The 26848-nt window shown below is 35.8% G+C and overlaps 1 long non-coding RNA gene across 1 annotated transcript in view; it reads right to left on the bottom strand.

The window, feature by feature from the left end:
• LOC141577391 (uncharacterized) overlaps positions 1–26848 on the bottom strand; it is a 376830-nt gene that overhangs the window by 127466 nt on the left and 222516 nt on the right. Inside the window, exon 2 of the long non-coding RNA XR_012506269.1 lies at positions 2495–2620. This is a non-coding gene — a long non-coding RNA (uncharacterized LOC141577391). The remainder of the gene's footprint in view (positions 1–2494; positions 2621–26848) is intronic.

Below are 26848 nucleotides of genomic sequence, written 5' to 3'. Positions count from 1 at the left end.
CAGATAGCTAGATATGAGTAGAGAATGGGGGACACAGACCAAATGGCAGGAATTGGGCAGAAAGGAGGGGCACAGGCCAAATGCAGGAAACCACACATCATGTGAGCAGCAGGGGTCCTTGGGCAGAGAAAGAAAAGCAGGAACCTTGGGGCTGGTAAGGGATCATGCCTTTTGGGATGACAAGTGGCCTGGAGAAGAACAAAGGTGAGAAAAGGAAAGAATTTCTAGTGTCCTAATGTAACCTTTTGCTCATTATGCCCTCATTTCAATAAAATTAGCCTTGCAGATCCGAAGTACCCATCATGCACTCTTGCCATGACACTTTCAATCCAGACTAAATAAGGACAAAAATCCCTCCTCCCTATGGGAAGGTGGAGTTGGGATGATAATCAGGGAATACTACCCTCAAACCCGTTCCTCCCCTATGAATATTCCGCCCATTCATTTTTACACCCTATGTAAGTAACTTGCTAAAAAACTCGGGGCAGCCGCTCACCTGAGCCTGCCCGCTCTCCCCTGAGAGTGTACTATCCATCCTTTAATAAATCCTCACTTTACCTTTTTTAACCTCTAAGTCTTGTCTCTGAATTCTTTCTGGGATGGGATAAGAACCTTGAACACCAGTTGCATCTATTGGCAACATCTTAAAATAAGAGTTTCCTATCCTGAGAGAATATCAAATTGTCCTTATATGTAGACCATTAAGAGTATTTTATTTGTCACATACATATATTTTTTTCATGATTTTTCCCTATCAAGACCTCTTCAACAATGTCTTGATTTTAATAAAATAATAGTACATACACTGAATACCATGTAGATTCTTAAATATACTGCTCTAGTTTCAAAATCAATTACTGGTTTTATTAAAGTAATTTCAGTTAATTATACGGCAACTGTGCTGATCATTTGAAGTCTTTATAGCTCAAATATTAGCAATCATTAACTTCTTTACACAGACTAGCTGTCCAATTTTATATAATTTACATGCATATTTGACTCACTAACATCTTTGCAATATTGAAGTTATTTTTTAATATAAAATGGAAAAAGTCATTAAATTTTTAAAAGCCTATAACATTTTCAAGAAATGCTTAAGCCATTAATTAAAGGGAAGAAAGCTATTTACTCTATACCTCTAATTTCCATAGTAAATAATTTTAAATGTGAAATTTATTATCTGAATACAAGATGTTCCCTGAATATGTGCTGAAATACAACATGTATTTTGTACTTTGGTTTCCCTGATATTAAATATTTGTGTTTTAACTGTGCTGCTTTGTTGAATACTATTTATATCCTAGTGCATGGCAGATATTAGAAAGAAGTCTTTGAAATGACTTTAGGAATAACCTTTAGAACAACGTACAAAAGAGAAAAATATTTAAATAAATTTTGGAATGAAAAATCCTCATTTTTCTATCATTTTACTTGAATATATTCACAGTGACAATTGTGTCTGCTAAATAACATTTTGTAATTTATAAAGAGAAAGTAATATACTTTTACCAAAAAGCACATTAAATGTCTCCTTAAAAAAATTTCATTAAAAACTCATATATTAAAACTCTTTACTCAAGATACATTCCTATACTAATAATTAAAAAGGTTTGATCTTGCAACATCTAAAATCTAATATTTCCTGGTTATTCTCAAAACCTATTTGTGGAAGTTCTAGGGCCTAAGAATTCAGTATTAACATTTTCCTCTGCAGCCCTCGCATTTTCCAGCCTTTCTCTTTATCCCTACCTAGACATATCTAATAAGACAAAGTTAACTTCCTGCACCATCTACCCAAACAGATTGGTTTCATTCAGGAAGTCCCATTAACGTATAGAGCGGGAAACCCACATAGTATAACTCATGAAATACTTAGCTTCACTGAATTCCTACAATGGGTTTTCTTTGGAAACACGTATCAAGAATCATAGTTACTCATATTATTTCAAGAAAATAAAACACAAAGTAAAATATTTGTCAAACTGCTTGACATGTACTACCTTGTCTTTACCATGAGGGTTAAAGTCACAATACAGATTAAGAATTAACTCAGCTTTAAAGAAGAAAAACAAAACAAAACAAAATTCTGAATCCAACACGTATAAAATGATATTGAAAACCACATGATACTTTAAAGCAGAGAATGAAATCAAATCCTAGTTCTGCTTTATCCTATAGCTTACATTCTTTTTGAGATGCTATAGTACTTTCCAAAAATAGGCTAAACATCATTTAGCCTAAAGACGATTCATCACATACATTTTACAGATGACCACATTTATGATGCTTGTTGACTTCTTTTTAACTCTTAGTCTTTTTTCCCTTTGGCCCCACTCTGGACAAGCTGATGCAAGAGCCAGCACACACCTCCTTTGGAGCAGGTGGGAAATTTAAATCTCACACACCTCCTGACTGGGTGTCAGAACATTCCCCTGGTTACACCTTTTAATAGCTATAAACCCATCCCCTCTGCTTTGCCCAAGCCACCTCTTACCTGTTTGCACAAACTGATTTCCCCAGGTGTCCCTGGTATGAGGACCTTCTGTCAGATTCTCTTGGTGGGTGATGTGTCATCAGCTTCAACATCTGAATGCAGATTGGGGTTGGGGGGAGGTCCATCCTGCAAAATAACAAAATATTTATAACTCTATAGAGGAGTTTACAGGTCAGTTCTTAACCAAAGTAACAATATTACTCACAGATTCTAAGGAAAACATCCAATACATAACTGGTTTGTTACAGATAGCTGAGATATATCAATATAAACCAAAGGTAAAAGTTTAGAAACTAATCATTTGATCCTTGACCCATTTTCCTATTTTATAACCTCACTGGACACTTCTGTGAATGAGATAATTGGTAGTAATCAAATGCTATTCATTTTAAAATACTCTTTGTATCTAATATATAACAAGCATCTAATAAATGCTATTTGAATAATAAATTAACAGACACTATTGATTATTCTGCTTACATTTATTCTTAGTAAAATTGATATACATTGTAGAGGCCTATTTATGTAAGAATCATCAAATCAGACTGACCATGTTCATACTGTTTCAGATTTTCACGATATAAAAAATAACACTTTCTAAAAAGAGTAGAATAAATGCTGTATATATTCACAGTCTAAAAAATCTGCATCCATGTGGAATTACCATTTAAAATAAGGGCAAAATTTAACAAAGAATGTCAGAGTTTATGTCAATAGAACTTTGATAATGATTTTTATGCTCCAAAATTAACATGGACCCACCAGTTAAAATAATTAGATACCTTAATTAGTTATACTATTAATGAATTCTGATCCTCTACTAAGAAATTGATTGAGAGTAACAGCATTTTCTTTAAATTCTAACTCTAAAACAAACAAACAAATGCACAATCTGGAAGAATTAATCATTTTCTGTCAATGTTTTCTAATTTTCCATTGATGAAAATGAAATAAAGGAATGTGTTATAACACAGCTTATATACAGATCTCTTTGGAGTTTCATGCATTGGCACAGAATTTCTGTCTTCAGGGAACATTGCATTTTTTAAAACTATCTCCGAACAACCTAAATGTCCTCATCAGAAGACTGGATAAAGAAGTTGTGGTATATTTATACAATGGAATACTACTCAGCCATAAAAAATGATAAAATAATGCCATTTGCAGCAACATGGATGGACCTGGAGATTGTCATTCTAAGACAAACAAGCCAGAAAGAGAAAGAAAAATACCATATGATATCACTTACACGTGGGATCTTTAAAGAAAAAAAAAAAGACAAACTTATTCACAAAACAGAAACAGACTCACAGACATAGAAAACAAACTTATGGTTACCAGAGGGGTAATGGGGTGGGAAGGGAAAAATTGGGAGTTTGAGATTTGCAGGTACTAATACACATAAAATAGATAAACAACAAGTTCCTACTGTATAGCACAGGGAAAGATATTCAATATATTATAGTAACTTATGTTGAAAAATATGAAAATGAAAATATATATGTTCATGTATGACTGAAGCTTTATGCTGTACACTGGAAATTGACACAACACTGTAAACTGACTATACTACAATAAAAAAATTAAAAAAATAAAACTCTCTCTGCTGCAAATATTAATCAGTATAATGCCCCTGTTAAATCACTCTGCAGTAAGATTAAACTTACACATGTTTTCAAGTTAATACACTGTTACTGAGATAACCAAAACTCTTTAAAAATCATAATTTTCTGTTCTTTTCATATCTCCTGTTCAAGACACATATTGTCTGCCCAAAGAAATGGAGAGGATGGAAATCCCTTGTGATAGATTTAATATATAGCTCTTAGGAAGCTAATATAGAAATTAAAGTTCTCATGCAAAAAATATATTAGAAATATGTGGAGAAACAAAAAATAAAGTGTTACTTCTTAACATATTTATGTGATCCCAAAAAACAGTATGGAAGAGACTTTCTAGTTTGAAGGTGAATTTGCTAATATGGAAGGAGTGAAACTCACAAAAGGCCATTAAGTCATACACTTTTGTCTGTTTGAATGTTGCAACATGTAAACAACTCAAGATAAAATGAATTTGAAATTAATAGAGAGGGAAAACAGAATTATGGGAAAAAAAAGAGAGAATGGGTTTTTTGTTTGTTTAAGGTGTGGCAATCATTGGCTTCTGACATTTGCATGGTGCTGGTCCTAGAATATTTAACATTATGCTACTTGATTCAAGATTCTTTGTTATCAGGTTCTCTTGCCAGCACTGAAGTTCTGGAAGTACAAACATAATATCTTTTTAACCAAGATTCATGGGCCCAGGAGTCAATACTTTTTAACAAGAGACATGAACTTAAGTGTCAGTTCCTCAGATTTTTAGTGCAGAGTTTGTGTTAACAGGATCTGATGAGGCTCTTTCCAGTAAGATAAAAAAAAGGAGTCTTAAATCAGTTACTTCCAATTTTTAGCTAAAGGTCACACAAGGAGTCCATACTTTATCCTTGAGAAAAACTTTTTGTACTTGGTAGTAATAAATCTGGCTTCAGTGACTTAAGACTTTATAATAATACATTAGATGATTGTGAAAGCTTTGAAGTGTCTTTGTTCTCTCAGTTTTCATTGCTGATGATGGATGATAAGGACAAAGATGTTTGTAGATGGTGAGCAGCATCGGATAAAGCATTGACACTTATAGTTATTTATGTTATTCTGAAAGCAAACATAAGGGTTCCAGATTAGAATCAGACTATTATTAATTACAGCAATGACCACATCAGTTTTCCATACCCCACTCTCAGAAAGATGCAATGAGAGGCCGATGGTTAGCCACCCATACAAAAAGTGGTTTTCTTATACTACAGGAGAGGAATCTGAAATTATGAGTTTACAAAGTGACTGATATACAGTTACACTCCTCTCCCACTTGAGAGAGAGAGAAACTGTACCTCCTTAATGAAAACAAATCTCCGAGACAAGAAGGAGGAGGTCCCTAGTTTACAACCATTTTGAATGTGAATGTAAAGGAACAGCCCAGGGATCCAGCCGCTGTGAAAGTCAAACCCACGCCTCTGTGCAAAGTGCACTGAAAACGTGAAAGAGCAAATGCTTCCAGAGGACAAAAGGACACAGTGTCTATTTTTAGCATGTCAATTTCCATTGTTCAGGAGGCCAGAACCCTGCAGGAACACTGAAAAATCCAAGGAGGACTACTTTCCCAGTGTCTTGCAAAGCTTTTTATAAAATGTAAAATCATAAAGTGAATGCCTTTGTTAGCAGATAGAGAGATTCCCAAATTAGACAGCCCACCAAAAGTGTGGGTCATTGCCCACCAGTTGAGGAGGAATTCTCAGCAGAAGCAGAAAGACAAAGTCAAAGACACCTTTATTGCTCAAAAGAGAGAAGGGAAAGAAAGTGTTTGAGTGGGGGAAAAGAGAAGAGAAGTGCTCCAGTGGGGAACTGTTAGCCCAGGTGGCAGGATGAGAGCTACAGCTCCAGGTAGGGGCACAGGGGCTTTTCCTGGAGACTTCTGCCCTCATGTCCTCCTTCCAGGTGTGTTGGAGTCAATCACTTTTTCCAGTCCTTATGCAGGATATTCTGGCTGTTGTCATGGCAACTGGCAACTCTCCTGGTGCTGGTGGGTGTGTCATTTAGTATGCTAATGAATTACAATGAGGCTCAAAGTCTACTGGAAGTCAAATCCTCTGCCATCTTGGGCCTAATTGGTTCTCACCAGTTTTTGTTTTTTCTCTTTGCAGCTTCCTCCTGTGACTTAGATAGGAGTAATTGGTTTCTATTCAAGGGAGGGACAGAGGTATGATCCTGGGGGCAACAGCCTTGAATTTCTAACAGAGAAATTCAAGAGACTACTGAAGGGGAGGCTAAGGAAGAGATCTGGTCATCACACAGTATACCTTTTTTCCTCTGGTAGCAAGTATAGTGTCTGTAAAACATCTCAGGAATGTGCATCTGATAATGAATCTGTGACTTTATTGTCCTAATTATCAACTGCTTGAGCCTGCTCTTTTATGACTCAGAGAGGCCTGGGAAATTTCATCTTTTCTACAAACAAGAGGCAGAGGTTTGGGAGGGTGCCCTGCAAGGTCCTGCTAGGACTCCCCATTGGTATTGGATATTTAAGTTAGATAACCCAAATTGGACACACGGTATTAAAGTTGTGAGTTTACCTTTTAAGTTATGTTTACATTTACATAATCATCTTTTCATTGAGCAAAGCTGCTAGCCATCCAAAAAACAGACAATAATAAGAATGTGTACCTGTTCATTTAAATGGTACAAATGCATAAATTCCATTTGCTGGTGTTCAAACACCTATGTCCCACTTTCATAGATATTTGCCAGAATTATGAGGTTGGCAGACAGGACATGTACTAGAGACAGCCTCAGGAATTTTGAGCAAAATTGTCCAACAAATACTGATTTAAGATTGCAGCCAAATTTCTGTTATGGGGAAAACTGAACAGTTTGGGCCAATTAATTATGTTGGCTGATTTGATCACACTGGAAGCAGGTATAAGAGAGTTTATTTAATACTGCTATGGGCCAGTTTTGAGGTCCTGGCTCAGTTTCCCTTTCTAACTAAGTTCACATTCCCCAACCATTCACCTTACTGGGTTCTCATACTTCAGGCCACAGTATACTTTCCTTGGATTAAATACCATAAAATGAATGATAGTCAATTTGCCCAAGAGCCATCCAAATTATTTAATGAGCCAATCCCCAGGGAACCCATGAAATCTAGCTAATGTCACCCTACTTGGCACATATAAGCTGTCCCCTGAATTCCAACTTGCTGTTATCTTATCCCCAGGTCGACCTTTGTAAGGCCCTCAGTGAAGGCCTTCTCTCACTCAGCCTTTCATCTATCTTGAGTGTCATTATGTTGTGCCCACCATCAAAAGAATCTTCAAATTTTATGAAACTGAAGGTAGAATCCTCATTTTAGGAATGACATTCAATTAATTTATAAGAATGTAAATGATTATTCCTGAATGAAAAAATACACAAAGAGAATTGTAAAAAATCTCCAAGGCTTTTGATTAATACTATAAATCAATCAAATGATATGGCATGTATTATAAATTGATATATCATGAATTATACTGGACTGGCAGGTGTACTAAAATCTGCAAACAAGAATTAATTGGTAAATAGTACCTAGTCTTTGGGTTTCAGCATAAATCCTAACATGAGAAGGCTACTTATGCATATAAATAACGACAATGAAACTGTATAGGTTTGGAAAACAATTCTCACAATTATGAGTTGATTACAACTTGGAGAATTCATACAAGCTTCATTCCTCACATGAACAATTTTTAATCTTTCTTTTTATAAGGAGATAGAATACAATTTGTGTTAACTGGGTCATTCCAGCAAAGTTCACATTCATATTATTATTATTATAGATAATGTAACATCACTCATTTACGTTAACTTTCATCTTAACCCAAGTAACTAACTTTTGCTTCCTACAAACACAGACACAGTGAAAACTAATCACAGATCCATAAGCTCTTCATCTTTATGAGCAGGTATTTCATATAAACTTCAGAAATTCTACTGTCAAAAAAAAGGCACCAAAACATAAGAGCATACAGAAGCATTTTCACATTCTATATGGAAAAAAAAAAAGGTAAATTAAAATTATGTTTAATGATCAAAGCTTCTATTTTTGCTTGCTTTGAAATTCCCAGGAAACCAAAGATTATTTATTAACACATTTTAATATTAGTCTAAGGTCTAAAATTTACTTTGGAACTTGGAAATTGTAATTAAAGTCAATATATTAATCCCTCATTATTCCTAGAATTATTAGAATTTATGGGTTTTAACATTTTGAGATAACCTAATAATTACAAACTAACTTAAGTGCCATTTTATATATTTGAAATCTGAAACTTTTGTGGGAACAGTGATAGCTTCTTTGACTCATAAACCAATGTTTATTTCTAAAAGTTTAAATCATGAGATGCTTAGAAATAATCTTGCATAGAATATTTTCTTGGGATTAATTTACAAAGTAATACTTGGAAGAAGACATATGCATTTGTTAACTTGTGTTATTCACATACTTAATAGGACTACTACGTGTTCTTATTTTAACACAATTTATAAGCTTATGTGTTTATAAAACTGAATTTTAAAGACTGCTTAAATCATATTTATGCTTTCTTCTTCATTTCGTGGAACTAAAGGTCATCTTTTCCCTTTTACGTTGAGCAAGGCCATTACTCAATTACTTTCCCAAGTTGCAGGTTTTATTTTTCTTTTTTGTATATATAAGCTCATATATCTTAAGCAAAATAAATTCAGTTTAGTAATTTTTCTTTAGTTTCTTTTTATAGATGGCAATTGCTGTGTATTAGACTAGATATTTTTATAGTGAACATATAATAATTTTCTTGATCAATTCATTTCCTAAAGTTCCCAATAGAGGGGATAAAGTAAAAGAGAAAAAAATAAAATAAAAAGGAGAATTTGAAGAAGCCAGTTTCATCGATGTGGGAAATTATTATTGTCAAAAGCTATATATCGGCCTTCTGCATGAAGGAAAGAAATATTAGATGCAGAAGTCTTCTGAGACACATGCACACGAGCTTTTATAAATCATTTAAATAAAGTGAACTTTCATAAATGTTCTATCTTTCGGACAAAGAATCTAGACTCTCTCTTCCTTTTTGTGCTAAATTGTCTCCAAAGTGAAAAATTTTGTTTATGTCAAAAGTTCCTCAAAGTCACCATTGTAATTCCAGATTGTCCTTTATCAAATCCTTTCAAAAATTAATTTTTTTGTGCTTTGGCACCCATACAAACGGGCAGATAGAAACTGGCTTCATGGCAAACTTATCAAATGATGGTTGCCCTTTGCTTTTTTATTGGTGAAAAACAAACATTATTCATTAAGAGTCCTCCCAAAATCAAAACCAACGCTGAACTCGTATGTACCTCATAGAAAGTCTTAGAAATTGTAAAACTGAAATATAGAAATTGTATAGAATTACACTCTAATTATACCACATTAAAAACTATAAAGAAATTGCAAAGGTAGAAATGAAAAAATCTAACAATGTGGCAGTTTACTCAATTAACTAAGCAATACCTTGATAAAAGAAGAAATCAAAATTCAATTGCCAAATAATTAAATCTACAAGATATGACAAGTGTACAGAGAGGAAATTAACCACCTTAAAACTCATCATTACTCACAAAAGGAAAGAATGAAAATAATAAAGGTGATATTCAATCTGATGACATACAGAACAAAAAAATTTAAAAAGTTACAAAGATTAGAATTCATTAGAAATAGAAATTTTTCAATGAAAAATAAAAGTACACGAGAACTCTGATACATCTACGGAGAGATTCTTGAAAAAGTATAACCTAACAGTGGTATAAAAACAGAAATATGAAAAAGATTCTGTCAATGTGAAAACTGCACTGGCTATAGTTGAACCGTCTAGAGTGACCTAGTCCAAGGCTGTTCAAATGAGGAAGAGAATGGGTTCCAGACTCAGTTCTGCTGTTAAGAGATGAAGTGGAGAGGATTTTAGGCTGCCTCTGTGTGTCAGCCGCGTCTTGGCAGGAAAAGTAAATATTCCCCAATCTTTGTGATTGGAGGCAGTTTTGTAACTTGGAATCAGGCCCTTACACTTCCACAGGGACTGCGAGACAGGCTGCTTTCATCCTTGGTGATGATGTTTCACTGGGATGGGTCCCGGCCCTTAAGAATCACAATCCTGGGTTTTAAAACCAGCAACAGACTTTTAAATGAGTTATAGCTCAAGGAGCAGGGTATGAACTTGCAGTTACAAACTTCCTAAAGTAAGTGGTCTAAGAAAAGGGAGGTCAGGTGGCTAGAGTCAGAAGGATCCTATCTAAGTCTAGTTAAACTAAGCAGAATATTAAGGCCCAGTTGGTCAGTACTCCGGGGCCCCATGTTTCCACAAGTCATTATTTTTGAAATTGAACATAACACAACACATACTAATAATGTTATCACATGATAACTAAATTGTTCCATAGCACAGAAAAAGGAAGAGCATGTTCAACTTTTTAACTGCAGCATAACCCTCATAACCTAAACATCACAAAGTACCAAATGAAAATTACCAGCCAGTCTTATCTCTGAGTATTTACACACAAATACACACACACACACACACACACACACACACACACACACACAAACTAAATTTAACATGAATGGATTCATTCCAGCTGACATTAAAAAAAAAAAAAATTGAAAGAGCTGGGCTGTGTATCGGCAGGGGTTGTACCAGGAGAGGATACACTTAAAATGGATTAATTGAAAACAGTTCAGTGAAGGCACTGTTTACAAAGGTTTGAGCGGAGTTAAGAGATTAATACGGATAGTGCAACTCCTAGGGAATGAACAACAGTGGCAAAGGGGTAGGTGATCTCACAGAGATACAAGGAAATACATTACATGTAATCTTGAAGGGACAAGGGAGGTGGGATCCCAATTTAACGGAGTCTGGTAAAAACTAGGGCCACGGACCACTAGATAAACCTTAGGGCCAGAAAGAAATGCACGCTTCGCCAGGTCTGCAGCCACGTTTATAAGGAGATGCGGGAATAACCGTCTCCAGATCTCCTTACCTCCCGCTCGAAGACCTTCTGAGTGTGCGTCCCACTGGTCAAACACAACAGGAAGCCAGAGGGCAAAGGAGCCTTCCAGAGTAGACAGCAGGGCAGAGAGGGCTGGTGTACTGAGATCGGGGATGGGGAGAGCAAAGATTGTATCCCAATTTCAAATGAGCTCCAAGATCAGGAGACGTGCTACATGTTATTGAATCTAAGACTAAACTGATTGGAAGATGCCATTATGTGGCACTAACAAATAAGAAATGCTGGCAACTGAATTATAATACTTCCTAATCTGACTTTTTAAAAATTGTACTGATTTAAAATATTTTAGATTATATAAAAATGTTATTATATATCACTCTTGGCAACAAAAACACATGCAAAGCTAGCCGAGATATTCTGAAACTGCCACTTATTCACTCTGATTATTTGAAATCACTTGACTCAGCTTCCCTATGCCCTGCCACCTGTACCATCAAGAACATTAATGAGGTGACCTTTCTTAAAAGAATGCCTGACCACCATCCTCAGGAGGCTCCTCCAAGCCACAGACACTCATTTTACAAGTTTTGATGCTGGTACTTGAACCATTGTACCAAAAGGTACCAATGGAAAGTTTCCAGACACCTTTCCAGATTCATTTTCTTTCTTCAAATGACCCATGGGTAGATTTTGAGAGAAAAGAAATAAAAATATTCTCTCCTTGTGAAATTAGCATTATTTTGAATCACTGTCACATACAAATGAACCTGTATTATACTACACCAAGACATCATGTTAAGGTGGGCCACATAAAGAGGATTATATAGGATTCCAAGGAAAAAAAAGTATTTAAAAATGTACTAAGGATATAATAGAAATTACAAAAAAAAATTGAGACATTTGTTATTTCAATAAGTAAACTTGAAGAAAAGCACTATGTATATTTTTAAATCCACGTTTTTTTTCCTGTATGTAATGAGGTTTATTATTTATGTTTTATGGAGAAGAAATTATGATGCCTGACTACCGAGTCCAGGAAACCTGCAGAGGTTACCAAAAAGACAATCACACTGCACATTTCTACAGCTCTGAGAGTGAAGAGAGTGAGGGCAGAGCAGCTGTGTGATTCCCTGCCGAGAGGCAAAAATCAAGCGGAACCCCAGCATGTCACTCTGACATGGTTTTTCTCTCTCTGTTACTTTTTTTATCTCCCAGGCTGGAAAACTGCTAGGAAGTCAGAGGGAATGCTCAGAGTGTTAATTAGGGGCAGGAAAATGCTCTTCAATGGCTTCTCTTTAGTAGTTTCTAAATATGAAATTAAAAGCCTCCCCCCCTAGAGGAAGGAGATGCTGCACAAAAACAGCCTGCCAAAGGGCTCTGGATCCAGACACCGTGAATCTAGGATCAAACGTTCACTTTGTGGGCTTTTCCTTCCAGCAGACTGCTCCGGCTGAGTTAAATGTCTCTGCCTCCTACTGGAGTCTGGGTAGGATAATGAGACAATGCATTTATGTGCCTAAATTAATTTTATAGCAGCCTTTCTCCCATTGATTGATTAGTTAAAGTCAACAAGGAAATAGGAAATACTCAAGTGAATTGAGGTGCTGTTTACTTCCATTTCTTGCTCTGCACTATACTGGCATCTAAAATATGTCATGTTAATGTTAGGCAATGCTTCAAGATTGAGTTTTATCAAGGAAGACTGTTTCTGTGGGAGGCAGGTCTTACCTGAGTGTCAAAGAAGAATAGAGATTCATGTTTGTTTGTTTTTTAATTAACTCAACCTTAGAATTCTTAGCTACTTCAGTTTAAAACCCACCTATAATATATGTACATAGATAAATAGATGCAGATATACAACTTTGTATTTAATTCATCTCATGCAACAAGCTTTTGCTAAGGGGACAAGCAGGATAAACTGCTGTCTCATCCACTATGGTAAATAGTAGACAGTGTGACAATAAGCAGGACCCTGCAGAGCCCTCCCAAGTACCAAAGTTCCTATGCACCCCCCATTTCTTTCTTCTAGTAAAAGGCTTTAGTCTTCTAGAACTTTCCTGAGTTCCAAAGAGCAGACTTGGGCAGTTACTAATTAGGGAAGTGAGGGAATGCAGCAACAAAGGAAAAGCAAACAAGAAAAAAAATAACAAGAATTCAGCAATAAAACAGAGTCCTAGTTCCTCCTCAAGGGATGCACAGAACAGTCTGACAGGTGTCTTTGAGTTGTTTTTCAGGAATTCAGATCCTCCCCCTACAAAGACACCACCACCCCCAACATACGCATACACACACAGTGGAGAATGGTGATTATGTGCTGAGCACAAACACTAGACCCTAGGCTGGTTGGAAGCAGAAGATTAATGATTGAGAGTCCTGAAACATCACTGTCTTCCCTCACCGTCAACCAATCAGAAGAAAGCCATGCACCCTGCAGCTCCTACCCCCAAATGCTACCTTTAAAAGCACCTCTCTGAAAGCCATCTGGGAGTTTGGGTCTCTTGAGCATGAGCTGCCCATACTCCTTGCTGGGCACCTTGCAAATAAAAGCTGTACTTTTCCTTCACCACAACCTGATCTCAGTAAACTGGCTTTGCGATGCTGTAGGTGAGGGGATCCAAGTTTGGTTCAGTAACAGTAGTGACTACGAAAGCAGCTCCCCCCTGTGTGGCTAGACTTTAGCAGCACTGAACACAACAGAACACTGAGAATGGGAAAGGTAGCCTAAATGTTATGCTTCCCTAGGCTCCCTTCCACATTTGGCCTGCTTCTGCTCACATGGAAGTACTTCCAGACATTTGTTTTTATATTTAGACTTTCTAATTGTTTTTGCCAAGAGGATTAGCTCAGCACTGGTTAACTCAAAATTATCAGAAATGGAAATTTTGTATTTTTAATCTCCCCAGGTGTTTCTAATGTATACCGAGAACTTTGATCTAGCCAAAGATGACCTATTAGCTTCTAATTATACTCTGCTAATTTGATTATAAGTTGAGTTTTCATTGATAGCTACCATTAGCATAATAAATGATAGTAAAATACGTCTCTAGCATTTGTCCAAATTTACTATCCAACTGGTAATGTCTATAAAACAAGAGACTTTTCTTGGTATGTGACTTCTTGGTATGTGACTTTTGGCCTGTAAACAACTGCAACTCTCAACATTCTGTAGCTGCTTGTGAAATTTGGGCCAGTTTTACTCACAGGAGCTTATTCACCTTTGTGTCTTTCATAAGGAAGTGGCATATTGCAGTATGTCAGTGCATCACCTAGGGCAGGCAGAAGTCACTTCTGAGATCTTAACCTGCAACCTTTGTTCACAAAAGCAGGTATTAATTCCCAGTTCATTACACAACTGGATGAACCAGCAGACATTACATGTCCCTCAACATTTAAGTAAAATGCTGTTCATCTCTGATTAGATTAAACATTATAATTTCCCTAACAATTCTTCTATTTCAGGATTGTTTCATGGACCTACAAAAATTAGAGACTATATGACCTGACTTTTCTTATTCTTTCAATCAATAATTCATCCTCAATATTTTTACATAACAGGTATAAAATACAATCACATTTTATGTCAAGACAGGAAAAATTCAAACATAAAAAATGTTATCTGCACCTTGGACTCCTCCCTCCCCTCTGCTGTGCACTGTGTACCTACATGACGCACTGAACAACTTCCTCGTGGGCAGAATACCTGCTCAAACATAAAGAGGAGCATTTTCCCATCACCAATAAGACATCTACTTAAGAGATAACATCCCTTCTTAATCTTGTAAGGGACCCCAGTGATCCATGACCCACTGCTTTGTGCCAGATTGTGTAAACTGTCAATAACACATCATTTAATGTATAGCCCTCTGTCTCAACAACCTATGTAACTATGCTTTGACTTCTAACTGGCAGAACAGATCTTGGAGTTTTCTGATATGCTGTTTCTGGGTAACAATAGTCCATTTGGCCCAAATAAAATTTTCCATTTCTTTCTTACTTTGATTGATTAATTTTTTGTCAACATAGGCCAGAAATTTTAAAAAAGGGGCTTCAGAATGTTCTTGTCTGCATGTGTCTGTCTGTCTTTCTTTCCTTTTCTTTCTTTCTTTTTTTTTTTTTTTTTTCCTTAACTGGGACTCTGATGCTCCATTTGGAGCAGTACTTCTTGCTTGGATTGCAACCTTCTGAAATTTTTCTTTACTAAGTTAGAAGACAACAGCATTGGTGGTTAAAGGGTTCTTTGCTCCTGAAATAGGAGTAGTTGAAGTACAGTGATTCATATGCAACCAATGCAAACCATCAATGCTTAAGCAATTGCTTTTACATTTCAAAAACCCTATAACAAAGACAATACTGCAAAGAGCAAAGTTCTCCATCCTTAGCAGAAAGGAAACTTCAAATAAACCCTCTTTCAAGCATATCAAAGAGCCTTTAATGGGAAAATTAGATTGTAATCTCTAAAAGGAATAGTTTAGCAGCAAAATGAGTTTCTAATTAGTGGGCCCTATTATTTTCCTATTTGATAACAATTTAGCTTCTTAATGAAGCATATTAACTCTAAAACTTTTGAGGAAAATTTATAAACCTTGCTGCCAAGAGCACCACAATTGATGGGCATTAAATATTTAGAATCTATTAAACTAAACATGTTCCTAAGTGTCTTAAGGGTGAATGATGAGTTACAGCCTACAGGACAAGGGGCTTCATTGCCTTCTGATTCTTAAGGCTCAAGCAATTCAGTTCAGAAGGGGTCATCTGTTTGTGTTTGTAAGGCAGTGAAATTTTGAGTCAAATTCTATATATCTATGTCCTCTCCTATCTAGTCCTTGAAAATAACATAAACAGAAATAACCCTGTAATCAAGTAGCAGGTTTTGCTGGGCATTTGGCCCTAAAGAGTTTATTTTAGACACTTTGTTAGGGTCTGAATATAACACTGTAAATGAGATAAGAAACCCAAGATCAAATCCTTGTCTCTGATCAAAATAACACTGTTTGGGTCAATCATGATATAAAAACATAGTGATGTTTCACATTTCTATTAGTGAAAGAAAATACATTTTGTTTAGTCTCTTTTTTATCACATCAAATGTTTGCAAGGTTAATGTTTTTCAAAAAAATGGACTTTCTTTTTACTTATTTTCCTCAGACTTCACATGATAAGTAACAAAAATGAAATGGTAAATTATAATTGCATCTTATCAAGAAGCTGTTTGAAAAGCACATTAGCAAAGTATCTGTTGTTTGGACCAGGTACGGCGATGGTGATTAGGTAACTGGAAACTGAACTTTGCTAATATTCACAGAAGAGACTGAGAGAAGGTAATGAATAAACTGTAATGTGTTTCTGAGGATGTGAATTGGGTTATATTTATCTGACTGAGGGGGAAAAAAAAAGAATAGAATGTCTTGCAAGCTACCAGTGAGACAGGAAGGGGGCAGGGCACAGCCATTCAAGGAATGTACATCCATTAACATCAAAATGGTGAAGATTCAACCCTCAGGAGGCCTTGAGGCTCAAGATGGTGGGAGATTTGACTTATAGCAGGTCTTGAGCTTCATTATACAGCTCACTGTAATATATTAACATGGTGAATAACATGCCCACAGGCCCATGGCAGTCCCAAGGCTAGCCACAAAAGGTCAAAGAATGGGAAATGGCCAATTTCCTGGGAATCACAGCCCCTTCCCCAGGCTACTTAGACCAGTCCTTCCAATTATTAGCATATGAAGCTACCAAAGCCCATAAAAAAATGGCAACATGGTGCCTTGTATCTGCTGCCTCTCTCTCTTTCTGTTCAGAGACAGCCCGCACTCTGTCTATGGAGTGTGTACTTGCTTTTAATCTGAGCACCCAACCCCCACACCTCGTGGCCTGTCTCTTGCCTTTCAATGTATACCTCTGAATAAATATACCTTTACTCAACTTGAATTCTTTCCTGTGCGAAGCCAAGGACCCACACTTGGCAGGGCACATCCCAGGGGCTCAACCAAAGCCTGGGACACAGCCCTTCTCATGCCCCACATCTGTTTTTCCTGCATCACTAGGACCAAATTCTAAATATGTTTTATCTCTGCAGACAAAAACTGTTACCTGCCTTTCCAGTAAACAAAGAATGTTTCCCTCCATCAAGCCATCAGCCATTGCAGCTTCCACCTCTGGTACACCCTGAGGGGAACTGGGGATGGAGAACAGTCTAGGTCTTACTTTTCTTACCTATGTGAATGAAAATACTATGATGTGAATGAAGATACTGCAACCATATCAGTAGACAAAGAATGCTGAAACCAAGTCATCAGCGGCTGCTGCCACCCCCCAGTGAGGACAGGCCTGCAGCCACTCACAATGGTGCACTCTGAGCAGACTCAGAATAAGAAAGTACAGGATACTGGCCCTAGATATTCAGGTGCTTGTCAAAGGAATGAGTTCAGTGAGCCCAAATGTTTGCTTCCTCTCATACATAGAAAATCACTTAATTCTTTAACTTGAGATACCTGGTTGTCTTTAGATAACAAGCAATCTTTTATTGTTCCAACTACCTGGTCTTTGTTGTAAAGCTCCTATATATCCTGGCTCCTCCCCCACCTCTTTGGAGCAGTTCCTCAGAGCAATCTGAGAGGCTGTCACCCCGGCTCGAGTCCTCCCGCCAAATAAAAAGTAACTCTTAACTTTTAGGCTGTGTGTTTATTTCAGTCGACACCTATTACAAAAATTAAAAACCAAATTCTGTCTACAAATCAGCATATGATGTATCTTATGAATAATCTTACCCATAAGACTCATGTAATGTGAGAATTTCAAGTAGAAATTCATGAAAAATTGTAGAACACATGTTCTTTTTTGGCATTACTTGTTTTCAGTTTTTAATTATTTTATAGTCTTTCTTAGCTTAAATGGTAGATTTGGGGAGAGTTTTGTATTATTATTTCCAAATTGCAAAAATTTCAAATTTGTTGCTGTTGAAAATATTTGTTCTCATTTTTCTAAAAATTTTATACAACACATTTTTCAGACTGTTTGAAACAAAATAAAATGCATTGGTTAGTATAACTTACTCTGTTCTCATTTTGTTTTTTCCTACTTCTCTTTCATATATTTATTAGTGAATTTAATTATCTGAGTATAGATTTTTATAAACCAACTACATTTTCAAGGTTTCAAACATGAAAATTAAGAATTTTGGCCTTTGCCTTTGGTGAACAATAGCCTAAGAATGTTGATTAAAATAGATACAATTTCTGCTCTATCATGAATCCTATCATGAGAACATCCACTTAAAGTACATGTTACTAATAGTAGCCAAGCTCCATCATGTGCCTGATCATGTGATAAGCACTTTTGTACAAATTATTAGCCATCATAACAAAGCCAGGAGTCTCAGCTTCCTCATTTGTAAAAAGGGGTTTAAATACTCCTCACGTTCCTTATCATTAAAATATATCATAACTTACTGGCAAAAGAATTACTGCTAGCTACTTATCTTGGTACAGAGAAGCATTATTCATCTTCTAATAAATTCACATATTAAAAGAAATTAACCAAAAAAGTTCTAGCTGAATTCAAACTATTAATTAATTATTCAGTGCTGCCGAAGGTAAAGTCAGATTTAGGTCTTATATTAAAGTGATGAGATTAAAGAGAAAATATTCAACAGAAACCTTACCACTGCCATAAAATGTTCACCTGAAAGAATCTGAGAATGTAATAATTGTGCTGATGGTGTTACAAAACAAACACAAGCTGGAGGCAGAAAACCTGAATTCAAATTTATACCTTTTAATAGTTCTATAATGTAGGGCAAGTAACTTAGTTTCTCTGAGCTTTATTCATTCATTTGTTAATGCTCAAAAAATCAAGCATGGAGACAGCTAATTGGCTCCACTTTCTTCATCTTTACAATACAGGTAACGACCATCACAGAAGTTGTTATAGACTCCAAAGATGTCTAAGTTAGTAGGTTACATTGCAGACCATTCAGCCCTACAAAGCTGTAATAAATTATTATTCAGATAAGTGACCAGCTCTACCCAAATAAGAATAGGATGGTTTTGATTTATCCATTTTACCACCAAAGAGCTAAATGTCTTAGAAGATCTGAGGATTTGTTTTGGCTATAATAGTTTTCTCAAGTCTCATCAGCTCTATCATTCTATGAAATTTATCATTGCATTGATTCACTCATTCATTTAATTTCCACATGTATTCATTCGTATGTTCTTTCTTATTGAAGGAGAGTTGATTTACAGTATTATATTAATTCCAGGTAGATAGTATATTGATTCAGTATTTATACAGATTATACTTCAATAAAAGTTATTATAAGAAAATGGCTATACATAGTAACGTGTTATACAGTACACCCTTGTTGCTTATTCATTTTATCCATAGTAGTGTGTCTCTCTTAGTCCCATACCACTGATTAGCCCTCTTCCCTTCCCTCTCCTCTTTGGTAACCATAACTTTGTTTTCTGTATCTGTGAGTCTGTTCCTGTTTTGCATATACATTTCTTCATTTTTTTTTTTTTTAGATTCCACATGTAAGTGGTATTATGCAGTATTTGTCTTTCTCTGACTTATTCACTAAGCATAATATCCTCTAGGCCCATCCACATTGCTGCAAATGGCAGAATTTCATTCTTTTTAATGACTAACAAATATTTCATTGTATATATACACATCTATATCTTCCATTTCTTTATCTGTTCACCTGTTAATGAGCATTTGTGTTGCTTCCACAACTTGGCTATTGAAAACAGGGCTGCTAAGAACACTGGGTGCATGTATCTTTTCCAATTAGTGTTTTTATTTTTTTCCAGATATATACCCAAGGGTGGACTTGCTGGATCATATGGTAATTCTATTTTTAGTTTTTTGAGGCAGCTCCATATTGTTTTCATAGTGGAAATTGACATTCCCCCCACCAGTGTGCAGGGTTCCCTGTTCTCCACTAACATGTTATTTGTAGATTTTTGATGATAGCCATGCTGACAGGTGTGCAGTGATATCTACTTGTTGTTTTAATTTGCATTTCTCTAACAATGAGCAGTGTTGCCCATCTTCCCATATGCCTTTCAGCCATCTGTATGTCTTCTTCGGGAAAGTGCCTATTCAGGTCTTCTGCTCACTTTTTGATAGGGTTGATTGCTTTTCAACATTTAGTATGAGCTGTGGACATATTTTAGATATTAATCCCTTATAGATCATATTGTTTGCAAATATTTTCTCACATTCAGTAGGTTGTCTTTCAGTTTTGTTGATAGTTTTGGTTTCCACAGGTGTGCAAAAGATTTAAAATTTAATTAAGTTCCTGTTGTTTATTTTTACTTTTATTTCTCTTGCCTTAGGAGACAGATCTGAAAAAAAATATTGCTACAATTTCTGTCAGTGTTCTGCCTATGTTTTCTACTAGGAGTTCTATGGTTTCCAGCCTTATATTTAGGTCTTTAATCCATTTTAAGTTTACTTTTTGTATACGATGTGAGGTAATATTCTAGTTTTATTATTTTACACATAGCTGTCCAGTTTCCCAGAACCACTTACTGAAGAGACTGTCTTTTCTCCATTGTATATTTTTGTCTCCTTTATCACAGCTTAATTGAATACAGTTGCATGGGTTTATTTCTGTGATCTTTTTTGTTTCCAGATACATTTTAGGATTATTAGTTATAATTCCGTGAAAAATGTCCTCAGTATATTTATAGGGATTGCATTAAATCTGTAGATTGCTTTGTGCAGTATGGTCATTTTAACAACATTAATTCTTCTAATTCAAGGGCATAGGATATGTTACCATTTCTTTATATCACCATCAATTATCTTCAGTGCTTTAATTTACTGTTGTCACAGGGGATGTCTTTCACTTTCTTGGTTAAATTTACTCATAGGTATTTTATTCTATTGGATGCAATTTTAAACAGGATTGCTTTTTTTCTCTTTCTGGCCTTAAACTATTAGTGTATAGAAATGAAACAGATTTCTGTATATTAACTTTTTACCCTGCAACTTTGCTGAATTCATTTATTAGTTCTAATGGTTTTTTGGTGGAGGCTTTAGTTTTCTGAACAAAGTGTCACGTCATCTGCAAATAGTGAGTTTTTCCTCTTCCCTTCCAGTTTGGTTGCTTTTGTTTCTTTTCATTGATGGCTATGGCCAGGACTTTCAGCTCTGTGTTCAAGTCAAGTGGTGAGAGGAGGCATCCTTGTGCTCATGCCTTTACAGGGAAGGCTTTCGGGTTTTCACTGTTGAGTGTGATGTTAGCTTCGAGTTTGTCAGAAATGGCCTTTATTATGTTTAGATGTGTTCCCTCTGTACCCAAATTGTGACAACAGTTTTTTTTTTTTTTTACCATGAATGGATGTTGAATTCAGTCAAATGTTTTTTTTTGTGCATGTCTGTGCTCTGGTGGAGATGTTCTGGTGATGTTTACCCTTTCTTCCATTAATGTGGTATATCACGTGGATTGATTTACATACGTTGAACATCCTTGTGAGCCTGGAATAAACCCAACTGGGTCATGGTTTCTGACACTTTTTACATATTGTTGGATTTGGCTTGCTATTCGGTGGAGCATATTTGAATCTATATTCATCAAAAATCCTGGCCTAGAAATTTCTTTCTTTGTAGTGCCTTGATTTTGGTACAAGGGTGACAGTGGCCACATAGAATAAATTTGGGGGTGTTCCATCCTCTTAAATTTCTGCAACAGTTTGAGCAGGACAGCTATTAGTTCCCTACATGTTTGGTAGAATTCCCCTGGGATGCTGTCTGGTCTTGGAATTTGGTTGCTGGGAGTTATTTTTTGTTTGTTTGTTTGTTTTTACAAATTCAATTTCACCACTAGTGATTGGTCTGTTCAACTGATATTTCTCTTCTTGAGTCAGTTTTGGCAGGTTTTATATTTCTAGAGATTTGTCTACTTATTCTAGGTTGTGCAATTTCTTAGCATTCAACTGTTCATAATCTCTTATAAATTTTTATACCTCTATGACATTGACTGTTATTTCTCCTCTTTCATTTCTTATTTTATTTGATTCCTGTCCTTTTTCTTCTTGGTAAATCTGGCTAATAGTTTTTTTTTAATCAATTTTGTTTATTTTTTCCCCCAAACCAGCTCTTGGTTTCACTGTTCTTTTCTATTTTTATCTCTATTCTCTTTATTTCTCCTCTGATCTTTATTAGTTCCTTCCTTCTGCTGACTTCAAGCTTTGCATGTTCTCTTTTTCTAACTCTTTTTGTTGGTAGGTTAGGTTACTTGAGATTTTTCTTTCCCATGAGTGGGATGCCCGATCTGTGGCTCAGCTTACGCCTTTCTCCAGGACAGGCATCTGCCAAAGCAATCTCCCTTTCCCTCTGAGCCCCCTCCCAGGGACACAGGTCCTAACTGGATTGTTTTTCTACCTTCCCTACCTGATTACATGTGTGTATTTCTTACAGTCTTGGTTGTACACGAGTTCTTCTGTCAGTTTTCAGTTAGTGTCAGTAAGAAGTATTTCAAATGTAGATGTATTTTGGATGGGTTCATGGTAGGGGAAGTGAGCTTCACATCCTCTTACTCTACCATCTTGATCTCCTCCTCCATTGGTAAATTCTTAAGAGAGAACAAAATCTGTGGCTTTGTTTCAGCTAATAAATGTTCTTAACATCTGGAAGACACTTTTGTATAAATTTTACACATATGAGGTAAAAAACTGTGCTAGATTAAAGGTGATCTCTTTCTTGTGGATTGTTATAAGCTCAATTATGAGAAAAAGATACTTTGAGGATAGTATTTGCTTTGTTTTAACCCCTTTCTGCATTATATGCTGCAACATCATATTGTCATTATAAGATCACCAGACAGGTGTGGGGTCGGTGTAGGCAAAGACAAGGAAGATGGAGCCTGAGGATAGAAAGGCCATGCAGGATGGTCCTCCTCTCTCACCTCAAGTTCACTACCCACATTAACCTACATTGAGGGAAACTAATTCAGACTTAGGGGACGTTAAATTTAAGAATAAACATCCTACCACTGGTATATTGTCAGGCTCAACAGGGCTTGAAATTTACTGGGTGATTAGAATTAATGTGGAATAAAATATAGCCATCACAAGATTAATAGGCTGTATTAATTATACAAGGTTTTAGAGGCACACACATATGCATCTGTGACTTAAGAGGACATCAAAAATAATATATATATTTTTTATATAAACTAAAAGCAGCCTCTGCTGTAACCTAGCTTTTCAAAAAAAGGTTTATTCTTAATTATTTTCATTGAGGTGAAATTTACATAACATAAAATTAAGCCGTTTAAGTCATGCAATTCACTGGTACATTCATAATACTGTCACAACCCCTTCTGTCTAATTCCAAAACATTTTCAGCACCTGAAAAGAAATCCCTGTACCCATTAGACAGTCACCTGCCATTTCACTCTTCTACCAAACCCTGGCAGCAATCAGTCAGATTCCCACCTTTATATGTTACCTGCTTTGGATATTTAGTATCAACAGAATCCATTCTTAACCATAGGTCTTTATGTGCCCAGTCACTTGCACATCTCAGAGCACAGTGATGCTCTTCTCGTGCCTCACAGCATACTGTTGCTAACATCACTGCAGCAGGTCTAGTGAGAACTTGACTCACACTTTCACAGTTACTTTATTTTTTATTGCCCTCATGTTCCAGTTAGTAATCTTTAATGATCCTCTTCACAGTAAAGGCAAATCTCATCTGTGATGGATCCAGGTGAGTGCCAAGTAAACTATCCTTATAAAAACACAGGAGTGATGTCTTAGGCTTCATCAAAATCATGTTCCACTCTTCTGAAATAATACTTCTACTAGTATTTCATCAAGAATGTGTGTGTGTGTGTGTGTGTTGAGGTGATACTACTTTCTAAGAGATATAGTAAATGTTGCCACAAAATGTGCAATAAGATAGTTATCCCTTCTCTAGATCAGTGGATTTCAAAGATATGCTCTCTTGGTTCTAAGGACTACTAGATATAGTGCAATATTGGCTTGAATTAAGTTGTATTTCCAAATTACCTAAAGGATTTTATAGCCATCTCTGCTTTTTTCCCCCTAGTCTTGTCTTTTAAGTGTCTGGCTGAATACCTTGTCCAGAGGCATCCTAATAATGGTGACCCTAATACGGTCTTTTCAGGTGCTCACCTGAACCCTAAGATGAGTTTGTGGGCTTTCTTTTCTGTGGATCTACAGACAGAAATTACGTTTTTTATTCTGACTTATAAAGAAATAGAAGAGTGAAATGTGGCTTCTAGATCTTTAGTTCCAAGCTATAAATCTCTGCTTTTGAGGTATGAAATGTTTGCACAGTTATGCATGTGGCCCTTTTATCCATGCTTCTTGCTTACTTTGTGTACCATTCTTCAGAGAAAACCAGAGGTGATTAACTGGACAGGAAGCTGCATTTGTTTCCCACTGAATGAATAAATGAAATAAGGAATAAATACATTAGCATCAATCCCTAGCTTTTATTATCTAAGCAGTTGTCTGCTTACTGGTCTGCCTCTCCTGCCTACACTGAGGACTCTAAGGTCAGGTAAAGTGACTTCTGATATATTCAGTTCCACACTGAGTATGGCAACAGGTACACAGCAGAGATACAATAATCTCCTGATACACAGTAAATTTAAGGTAATATTTTAAAACATGTATTGCGGTACAACTTCATATGCAACACTTTTTGTTCCAGGTAAGAAAGCAGTATGTATATATGTGTATATATATGTATATGTATATGTATATGTATATGTATATGTATGTATGTATTTATGTATCGGGGTGTGTGTGTGTGTGTGTGTTTGTGTGTGTGTATATAGCAAAATATTTGATTTTCAACTGGTTTTACATTTCAGATCAAGAACCAGTGACAGCAGTGATGTAGGCAAAAATGGTAGAGGAGGGGTCTCTAATGGCTTCCCCCGCCCCAGAAACACTGAAAAACCTGACAACAAAGATCAGAATCAACCTCATAAGAACAAATAAATACAAAGACATTCTGTCATTCTGTGTTTACGAATTGGAAGACTAAATATTTTTAAGATGGCAATACTACCCAAATTGATCTACGAATTCAGAGCAATTTGTACCAAATCCCAGTGGTGTTTTTTTTTTTTCCAGAAATAGAAAAGCCAATTCTGAAATTCAGAGGGAATATAAGGAACCCTGAATCCAGAATAATCCTAAAAATGAAGGATAAAGTAGAAGGATGCACATTTCTCAAACGTGATCTCAAAACTTAACTACAAAGTGACAGTAATAAAAATGCAGTATAAGCCTAAGATAGACATACAGATCAATCAAAGGGAATCAACCATCCAGGAACACATACTCATATTTAAGGTCAGTTGATTTTTGACAAAGAAGCCAAGAAATTTCAACAGGGAAAGAAAAACTTTTTCAACAAATGGTGCTGGATCAACTTAGCACGTGCACCCACATGAACATGCACACACACATGCCTTGTTTACAAGTTGACCCCTAACATATCACACAACAAAGATAAATTCAACATAGATCAAAGACCTAAATGTAAGAGCAAAAGCTATAAAATTTTTTGAAGAAAGTAAGAGTAAAAGTACATGATTTTGAATTTGGTAATTGTTTCTTAATTATGATATGAAAAACACAAGCAACAAAGAAAACTACAAATGTTAGACTTTCTCCAAACTAAAAACTTTTGTCATTCAAAGTTTGGGCATCAAATACTATCAACAGAGTGAAAAGAAAACCCACAGGATGGAAGAAACTATTTTCAAATCATGCATCTTATAAGTATCTAATATCCATGAAATATAAAGAACACTTACAACTTCACAATGAAAACACAAGCAATTCAATTAAAAAACTGGCACAGGATCTGAATAGACGTATCTCAAAATAGATAGAAAAATGTCTGATAAGCACATGAAATGATGATCAAAGTCATTAGTCATTAGGCAAACATAAATCCAAACCACAAAGGGCTATCACTGCACATCCACCAGGAGGGCATAACCAAAACTGATTACAAACAAGTGTTGATGAGAATGTGGAGAAATTGGAACCCTCATAAAATTAAAATGGGACCATCACTTTGGCAAACAGTTTGGCAATTCCCAGTAAGTCAAATATCGAATTACCATTTTACCCAGCAGTATATACTCCAAAGGACTGAAAATGGACACCCAAATACTTGTACATGAATGTTCATAGCAGCATGGCTTACAATAATCAAAGGGTGAAATGCACAGAGAAACAAAATATGCTATAGCTATGTAACAGAATATTATTCAGTCATAAAAAAGGAAAGAAGTACTGATATATGCTACAACATTTACGAACTTTGAAAACATTATATTAAGTTAAAGAAGCCAGACACAAAAGGTCACATATTGTTTAATTCCATTTATACGAACTATCAAGAACAGACAAATGCAGAAAGACAGAACAGATGTTTGGCTGCCAGGGGCCAAGGAGAGAGTGTTGCTTGGTGGATACTAGGTTTCCTTGAGGGTGAAAGAAAAATCTCTGGAACTAGGTAATGGTGATAATTACTCAACCTTGTGACTGCTCTTAAGGCCACTGAACTGTACACTCAACAGGGATAAAAAGTAGGTTTCAGGTCACCTATTTTTAAAACAATCAAAATAATGTAAAAATAAAATAAAAACCTATTTTTCTCATTTATATCTAAAAACTATATAAGAAAGAGTCTTGTAATTAATCTCTGCCATTAACTGAAATCTAAAACATGATCTCTATCTAAAAGTAAAACA

Source organism: Camelus bactrianus, chromosome 4, assembly GCF_048773025.1.
Source record: "Camelus bactrianus isolate YW-2024 breed Bactrian camel chromosome 4, ASM4877302v1, whole genome shotgun sequence".
Lineage (NCBI taxonomy): Eukaryota > Metazoa > Chordata > Mammalia > Artiodactyla > Camelidae > Camelus > Camelus bactrianus.
The sequence above is the reverse complement of the archived record's forward strand: the minus strand, read 5'-3'. Positions and strand labels throughout refer to the sequence as shown.